Here is an 8,650-nt window from a genome sequence, read left to right as displayed (position 1 = left end):
CATGATCTCATGGAAGTTATGTTTTGATATATAATAAGTATTGTGAATAGTAATGTATGGAAAACTTTTATAATATATCACTCTACTATGTAATTGCTTCCTTTTGTGAATGCTCTTATCTGTTTCGGGTTCTTTTGAATTGTAATTGACACAGATTACAATAAAAGAGAATATAATGAAACAAAGAAATTTTTATTTTATTTCCTGGGGTTCTTTTCCGTGTGCCGGTGGAGCATCGATCTTATACTCCGTTGACTCGCCAACTAAGACGATGAGTCTTTTTACTGTTGATGAGTATCAGATTGTTTGGAAACTAGCTCAGTCTTCTCTTAGTAATACTTCTCAACAGAATAGCAAATAAATACTTCTGCGCGTATATTTCTCTGCATCCACGTCTGTGTGTATATCTCTCTGTGTGTCTCTCGTGTCTCTATGTCTGTCCAAAGTGGATGATCTCCTCTCCTTTTATAGGCTAAAAGAGAGAGTTAATAGTCCCCTTAAATATAGATTAAGTGGTCATTAAAGTAGGGGTTAGTGGGGAGTAGTTATCCCCTAAAAATAGCTCTAAAACGACTACTTGGGAAAATTTCGCAAGCTAGGCGAAGTTCGCTGAAGATGTAAGCGAAGTTCGCTTTGGTTGTGGTCGAAGGTCGCTTCAAACGTGGGTGACTTAGTCCATGTGGGAGAAGTTCGTTAGTTGGCAAATTTCGCCTACGAGTTTGAATTTAGTTCAGAATTCGACTCTAGGGTTGACTGACTGATGACACCTTTCGGCTTGATGTGAGGCGTGTTGTAGGGGCCGACTCGTGACTGACCCGGTTGGGTTAATATGAGTTGCTTGGCGAGTTTCGTTTTAATCATCAGGTAATCTTTGTTGTAACTTGTTGTGGGCTCGACGTCGGGCTCATTCGAAGTGTTTAGCCCATGAGCGTTCACTTTCTTCCTCCATAGTGAAAATATGTTTTCACCGTCTACAAGACCCCCCTCCCCTCCTCCCAACTTTTCAAAATCCTACGTTTTAACTTTTGTAGCTAGGATTTGAAATACTTTGGGTAGATAGCCAAATGTGTAGTGTTGAACGTGGCTTGAGTTGTCTTGATTCGGTGAAAACTTATATTCATCTGCCTACTTGGTTGCCAGAGGTGTGATGCTAAATGTAGATTCCCTTGTTGTAGGCTTAAGTTGAAGGATCAAAGATGCTTATATTAGTCCAAATCCATGCTTGGAACAAAATTTGTCATTTTTGTTGTTTGGACGATGTTGAGAAATCAATAAAATTTTACTGATTCTTGGGTATGAGCTACTGAGCGAAGTTCATCAATTAGCAACATTCGCTAGCTAGTGGGGCTCAAGTTATTTTGAGCTGTGTTGGCGGAGTTCGTCATCTGGCGATGATTGCTGGCTGGCGAAGTCTGTTAGGATTTGAGCTGTGTTGGCGGAGTTCGTCATCTGGCGATGTTCGCTGGCTGGCGAAGTTTGTTAGGATTCACCTCTTGATTTATGCCATGATTTGTGACTGAGATCTTTTGATTAAAGATCCCGTGATATCCGTTATGGATTTGACCAAGTTTTAGGCTAAGTTTTAGCCTCTTTGTCCAGCCCAATCAAATCTTAAAAGGTATAATTTTCTCAGGAGTTAGGATTTGAAAGAGGCTATAAGTAGTAGCGATCCTCATTAATACTCACCGCCTCTATCTTCTTCTTCTTTGTCTTTTTCTCTATGTCTACGCCAATGTCACATAGACCGGAGATGCTCCTCGACAGAGGAGCTGAAATCAAAAGACTCTAACAGGAACTAGCCCGAGTTAAGGGCAATCAAGCGGATGAACTCCGCATACTCCGTCGCCTAGCGGAGTTGTTATTGGCTGAGAAAGAGATGCTCAAGCAGATCATCGAGAATCAATCAGCTACGTGGGGAAAAACGAATTGCGATAGAGACGCGTAGAGCTTTGAGTGCCTCGCTTTGTGTAAGACCGTTCAGTGACTAAAATGGTGCTTGAAGAAAGATCCTAGGATCTCTACGGGCAAAGACTCTGACGGTAATTAGGTATCATGAATGTGCTCCTATATCGTAATTAGACGTTGTGTGGCTGACTCAAGCTCGACGTTTAATTTTAATATAAGAACGTGATTCTTCCCATTGTTATGCCTCACTTAGAGGAATAGGGGTAGTTCTTATCTTCACGGGGAAACATTTAGCTCCGTAAGTCTTGTAACGTCAGAGGAACAAGGGTTAAAGCTTGGTGCAGCTCGTGTCCATTCCTCAAGCGTCATATTACTCATATCTGAGGAGTATAGGATAGTAGCAAATAGCAACCAGTACCCATTATCCTTGTAATTGCATAGTTTTGAATGTCGCCTTCATGTAGTGGAGCCTTCGATCAATAAAAATAAACTTTTCTTCATGTTAAAATTGTCCATCTTTTGTGTGCTCGATCTGTTCGTACTTCTGTAGTGAATTTGAACTCTACATGGCTTGATCTTTGCATGGAGTCATCATATTTGGAAGCGAAGCTCAGGCTTCCTTGTGCTAGCAAGAGTCGGTTTAAAGTTTGCTAGATGAGGTCTCAAACAAATTGAGTTAAAATTTTACTCAACTTGAAAACTTAGTGTTTGTTGGAAAATATGCAATAAAAAAATAATAAAAGAATCGTATTTGATTTTATTCTCTCTAACTACTTAGAAAAAATTATTTACAACCCTCTCAATCTCGATTATAATTTGAATTCCTAATTACAAAAGAGAAGAGAAACAATATAAATCTTCCCCTTTGTTTAATTCTGGGTTCTTCACGGTAGCGATGAGATGCCTCTCTCGAATGCTCGTATCGAGTTTGCTTATCGTTGATGATCCGAACGTCTTGTTTTATTGGAACGTAGTGGATTCCTCTTGATTGATATCGAGGATAACTTGTGTGGCAAGTTTGAAATTAACTCTTGATAAGTTAATAACTCAGAGCGAGTTTAAATTATGTAACAGAGTTGATAACCAAAAATTCAGTTAATAAGCCAAGATTGATGAAAGCTCTAAGAACAACTCCGAGGATCTGAAGATTGTCGAGATCCTTCTTCTGCCAAGAAACCTTGTGCCGATCTCCAAGAGTTCTGATCCAGAATAGTGAGAGCCTTTTGATCTCCAAAATTCCAGCCCGAAGATCCCAAAAAGCTGAAGGATCTTAACTCAGTTGAGTTTTTTACTATTTATAGGAGATTTAGTGGTGTAACCGTCCCCTTAAATCTCTCCTTAATGAGGGTTTAATGGGGTGTAACCGCCCTCCATAAGTCTCTCCATGATAGGATGGTGATCCCCTCAAATCGTGGGGGGAAAATGGTTTCTAGAACCGTTCAACTCGTGTTTGAACGAGTCAAAAGCCGAAACTAGCGTTCTGGGCCTGAACTCTATGTTTTAGACCTGAAACATAGAGTTGGGCATGCACTTAAGGTTGAAAATACAGTGTTCGCACAGCGAATCTGAGACGTAAAAATAAACTCTACGTTCTGGACTTGGAACGCAGAGTTAGGCTCTGCATGAACTCTGCGTTTTGAGTCCACGAACTCTGCGTTTTGAGTCTAGAACACAGCCATGAACTTTGCGTCTGGACTTAAATGCTGGGGATGAACCCTGTGTTTTGAACTTAAAACGCGGGAATGACCTCTGCGTTTTCAACTGGAACGCTGGGGATGAACCTTGCATTTTGAACTTGAACGATGAGGATGAACCCTACGTTTTGAACTTGAAACACGGGCATGACCTCTGCGTTTTAAATCTAGGATGTAGAAATGAACGTCAAGCTGGCTTGGCGAGCTTTAGGCTAAGTCCCATGTTCAGATAAAATCTAGTCTTGCAGACGGACTTCAGAACATAACTTGCTGCAAATTATTTATAAAAATCGGCTATCTCGACGAGATGGAGCCGACCAAACCAACCTTATAGTGTTTGGTTTGCTCCGTCCGTTTTACCAAATTCCTTACGGTTTGAGAGATATCTGCGTTTTTATTTGAAGAGATCGTCAATTTGTAGTCTCTTTTGCTAGAGCGCTGTAAAGATCGTCACCTTGTAACCTTCATCTTGGATTCTTGAAAATATGAGAGTTGTCAAACTATCACTCCCGATGTTGATTGTGAAGGCTGTTGAATAGAGGTTTTATCGATTGCTGTGAAAGTCGTCAGATTATAACCTTCATCGATCTACATGAAAGTTTTCAAATTGTAGTCTTCTAGAAGTTGTCAAATTAAAACTTCTATCATCGGTGTATGATGGGAATAAGCTATCTGCAGTAATTTTTAGACAGCCTACAAAACCCCCTCTAAAGTTTTCAAAATTTTACGGTTGGCTAGGATGAATTTTCAAAATACTTTGAATCTTATCTCTGATCTTGGAGCTATTGATTTCTTGTTATAAATGAGTCATTCTCTGTACCCGCTTTGCAAGCATCTTAGTTGAAGAGATTTGCCACACAAGACTTATGTAAGAATGAGCTTCGAAGAGAAACTATAGCGACGGTACAAGCTACTCATGAGCAGAAGCTCTCAAACATCACGTCACGGTTCACATCCATTTAGCTGATAGGCCCGCAAATATTCATAGGATTTTTGCCAAACCCTTAGCCATCAACAGATTTAATAAGCCTTTACCGACTACCGTTTGAGTCGGGCTAGCATGTGGATTTTCTAAGTCCGTTCCACATGTAACGTTGTGCTAAAAGAATAAACTCTCTTAGACTTAGTGTTATGATTTTAAACTCTCTTAGACTTAGTGTTATGATTTTGAATACATAGACTTTGTCGTTTTCACGAGAAAAGACTAACCGACAACGCGTGTTAGACGTAGGATTATCTCTAATTAGGGAATCGAGATAAAATCCTCCAGACATGGATTCTGGCTCCTTTTTCACAGTAAAAGACTAACCGACAACGCGTGTTAGGCGTAGACTTATCTTTAATTAGGGATCGAGATAAAGTCCCTCATGCATGAAAGACATGGATTTTTGGTGCTACAATGTTGAATACGTAGACTTAGTTATTTTTGCGGGAATGAACCACCCAACAACATGTGCTAGATGCATGCTTATCTCTATTTAGGGGTCGAGATAAATTCCCCCAGGTATGAATCCTGGTATCTTTTTCACGACGAAAGATTAACCGACAATGCGTGTTAGGCGCAGACTTATCTCTATTTAGGAGTCAAGATAAAGTTCCCCTTGCGTGAAAGGTATGGATTTTTTATGCTACAATGTTGAATCGTAGACTTTTATCATTGTTTCTTTCTGTGTTATGTTTTCACTTGAAACACTGAAAGAAAGTTGGAAGTGCCAGAGGTATAGTATTAACTTGGCATGAATTTTTACTTAGAGTGAAATTAAGAAATTTTCTTGGTTATTACTAGGATAATTCTAGAAAATCTTTAATCCACTAGGAATTTTATAATAAAAACTTGCTATTCTTGTTGAAAAAAGGATTAACAAGTTTATTGGGGGGTTTGACTATTAGAGATGTGATATTAACCTAATAGTATTTTATAGACCTATCGCTCTATTGAAGAGAGTCGATAAGTTTAGTTGGTCGTCAGAGGTGTGATGTTAATTTGATTGGTTTGTGGACCTATTGCTCTATTGAGAAGAGTCGATAAGTGGATTGTGTCATCAAAGGTGTGATGTTAACTTGACGGGTTTATAGACCTATCACTATATTGAAGAGAGTCGATAAGTTGATTGTGTCGTCAGAGGTGTGATGTTAACTTGACGGGTTTGTAGACCTATCGTTCTATTAAAGAGAGTCGATAAGTGCATTGTGTCGTCAGAGGTGTGATGTTAACTTGACGGGTTTGTGGACCTATCGATCTATTGGAGAGAGTCGATAAATTGTTTTTTTCAGAGGTGTGATGTTAACTTGACGGGTTTGTATTACGATTGGAGCAACTTTGTGGACTTATCATCCTATTAACAAGGATTGATAAGTAGATTATCGAGGTATGATATTAACGTGACAGGAATGTGTTGCGATTGGAGCAAGTTTGTGGACTTATCATTCTATTAACGAGGATTGATAAGTGGATTGTTAGAGGTATGATGTTAACGTGATAGGAATTTGTACTTGTGATTTGAACAAGATTTTGAAGACTTAGCGTCTTGCTGGGGAAGATTATGATTTGAGAAATTTTGAGGACCAATCATCCTATTGAAAAGGATTGATAAGTTGATTGTCAGAGGTGTATTGTTAACGTGACAAATTAGAGTGATGATGCAAACTGAATTCATACTCCGTAGGGGTGATGATCGTCAGAAGTATAACGTTAACTCGACGATGTGAATGATTCATTACTCTTAATCCAGTGGATTCCAAAGAACTAACCCCCAGTCTTGATTAAGACTTAGCAGGGGTAGAAAAAGAGGGGTAGACATGGCATATCGCCTTGTGGGCCACTATACGTCAAGTCGGAATAGAGGCCCATCACCTGGTAGGCTACTATCTGACAAGTTTGACTATCAGAGATAACTGTTAACGAGATAGTTTTGGTAGACTCGCCATCCTACTAAAGAGGATTGGTGGAGGAATTTGGAAAAAATGGACTATTAGAGGTGATCATTGACATGATAGTTTTGGTGGACCCGTCATCCTACTTGAAGAGGATTGGTGGGGGAATTTGGGGACAATGGACTATCAGAGGTGTATCGTTAACTTGATAGTTTTGGTGAATTTCATGGTTGACAGAGGTATTCTATTGAACATGACAATTCAAAAAATTTATTACTCATAATCCAACGAACTACAAATAAACCAACCCCCGGTCTTGAACAAGTGCAGGGGGATAAAGGGTAGACATGGCACATCACCTAGTGGGCCACTATCTAATGAGTTTGACTATTAGAAGTAACTGTTAACGTGATAGTTGTTGGACCCGCCATCCTACTGAAGAGTATTGGCTTCAGCGGCCGGCCCCGCCATCCTACTGAAGAGTATTGGCTTCAGCGGCCGTAGTATATTCCCCTTTTGACTGAGAAGATTGGGCTTGGTCCCATTGCTTAGCTTAATCATGCCTACTTTGTTCTTCTGCTTTGATCCTGGAAATAATCTTTTAAGCCTGTTCACCTTGAGAGATTAGTTATCTCCAGGAACGGTATTCTGCAACCCTCATTTGTGTTAGAAGGTCGGTCTGCAAGTTGTGTCGACAGGTCTCCACTAAGGTAGACTGTGTCATACCTGACGAACATCGGAGAGCCATGCTTCAGAACCTCTTGATGAAGGCTTTGACGGATTCCCTCTTTCTCTGCTTACTGGTGAGAAGGGTATGGATAGAGACTTCTATATCCTCTTTAAAGAATCTTAACAGGAAGAGTCTCTCTAGATCCGCCCACTTTTAGATACATCCATCAGGTAGTTTTCTGAACCATTCAAAGGCAACTCCCTTGAGGGTGCCAATGAACAATCGAGCCAGTATGGCATCGTTTGATATCATATTTCTAGTTTGTGACTTGAAATGATAGATATGTTGGTTCGGTGATCCCATGCCGTCAAAAGTGTGTAGCATAGGAACTTTAAACTTTGAAGGATAAGGGGATGCATCCCATTCGGCATGATAGGGCCTAGCAACTCCCTCGTCTTAGAGCTCACTTCTGTTAGAAATGGCATTGAGGCGGACTTCCAATTCTTTTATTTTAGCCAATTGAGGATCCTACTCATTCTCGGCTTCTTTCTCTTCTTCAGAGGAAGTTACTGGAACAGGCTGAAAAAACTAGCCGTTATAACATCAGTCGACTGATGGTTTTCATCAGTCGATTGATGAGTTGACCGTTAGAGGTATTTTTCAGCTCATCAATCGACAGACGACCTTATCGGTCGACTGTTGACCTCATCAGTCGACTGGTCAGTCGACTAAAACAAAACAAAAACTTTTTATTGATTCCATGTATATTCTTATGTCGACACATCAGTCAACTAATGTCATCAGTCAACTAGTGTCATTAGTCGACTGATATCATCAGTCGACTTACCAGTCGACTGATAACAGGTTATCAACCTGAATCAAATAGTAAAACTAATTTTTGAAGTGCCTTTAAAAATAGCAAATAAATTCCAAAAAATAGAAAACTTTGGTAAATCATTATAAACATGTAAATGAACATGTTACAAAAAGAATTTTTGGAATTTCATTTTTCAATAGTAAAAACACATCATTTTCAAATATGTCAAAAACATGAAAACTAAACATACATGTTTTTGTCATTTAACATAAACACAATATTAAAACTTTTGTAAAATTATTTTATAGACTTAATGAATTAATATAAAATATTTTTATGAATTCCATAAACAAATATATTAATATTTTCACAAAGTTATTTTTGTATAAACTTAAAAACTATAAAACCAAAACATGTATGTATGTATATATATATATATATATTATATGAGAAATATGGGTATTCTTGGTACCAAACATAAAAATTTATGCTTGGTAGTGAGGTGTCAAATCGCCCTCCACTTATTCAAATGTGGGAACAAATTCACATGGGTAGTGAGTGGATGGAGATGTGACATATCACTACCAAGTACAAAATTTATGCTTTGTACCAAGCATACCCATATTTCTCTCTCTCTCCCCCCTCTCTCTCTCTCTCTCTCTCTCTCTCTCTCTCTCTCTCTCTCTTGCT

The sequence above is a fragment of the Asparagus officinalis genome, chromosome 2 (assembly GCF_001876935.1).
Source record: "Asparagus officinalis chromosome 2, Aspof.V1, whole genome shotgun sequence".
Classification (NCBI taxonomy): Eukaryota; Viridiplantae; Streptophyta; class Magnoliopsida; order Asparagales; family Asparagaceae; genus Asparagus; species Asparagus officinalis.
The sequence above is the reverse complement of the archived record's forward strand: the minus strand, read 5'-3'. Positions refer to the sequence as shown.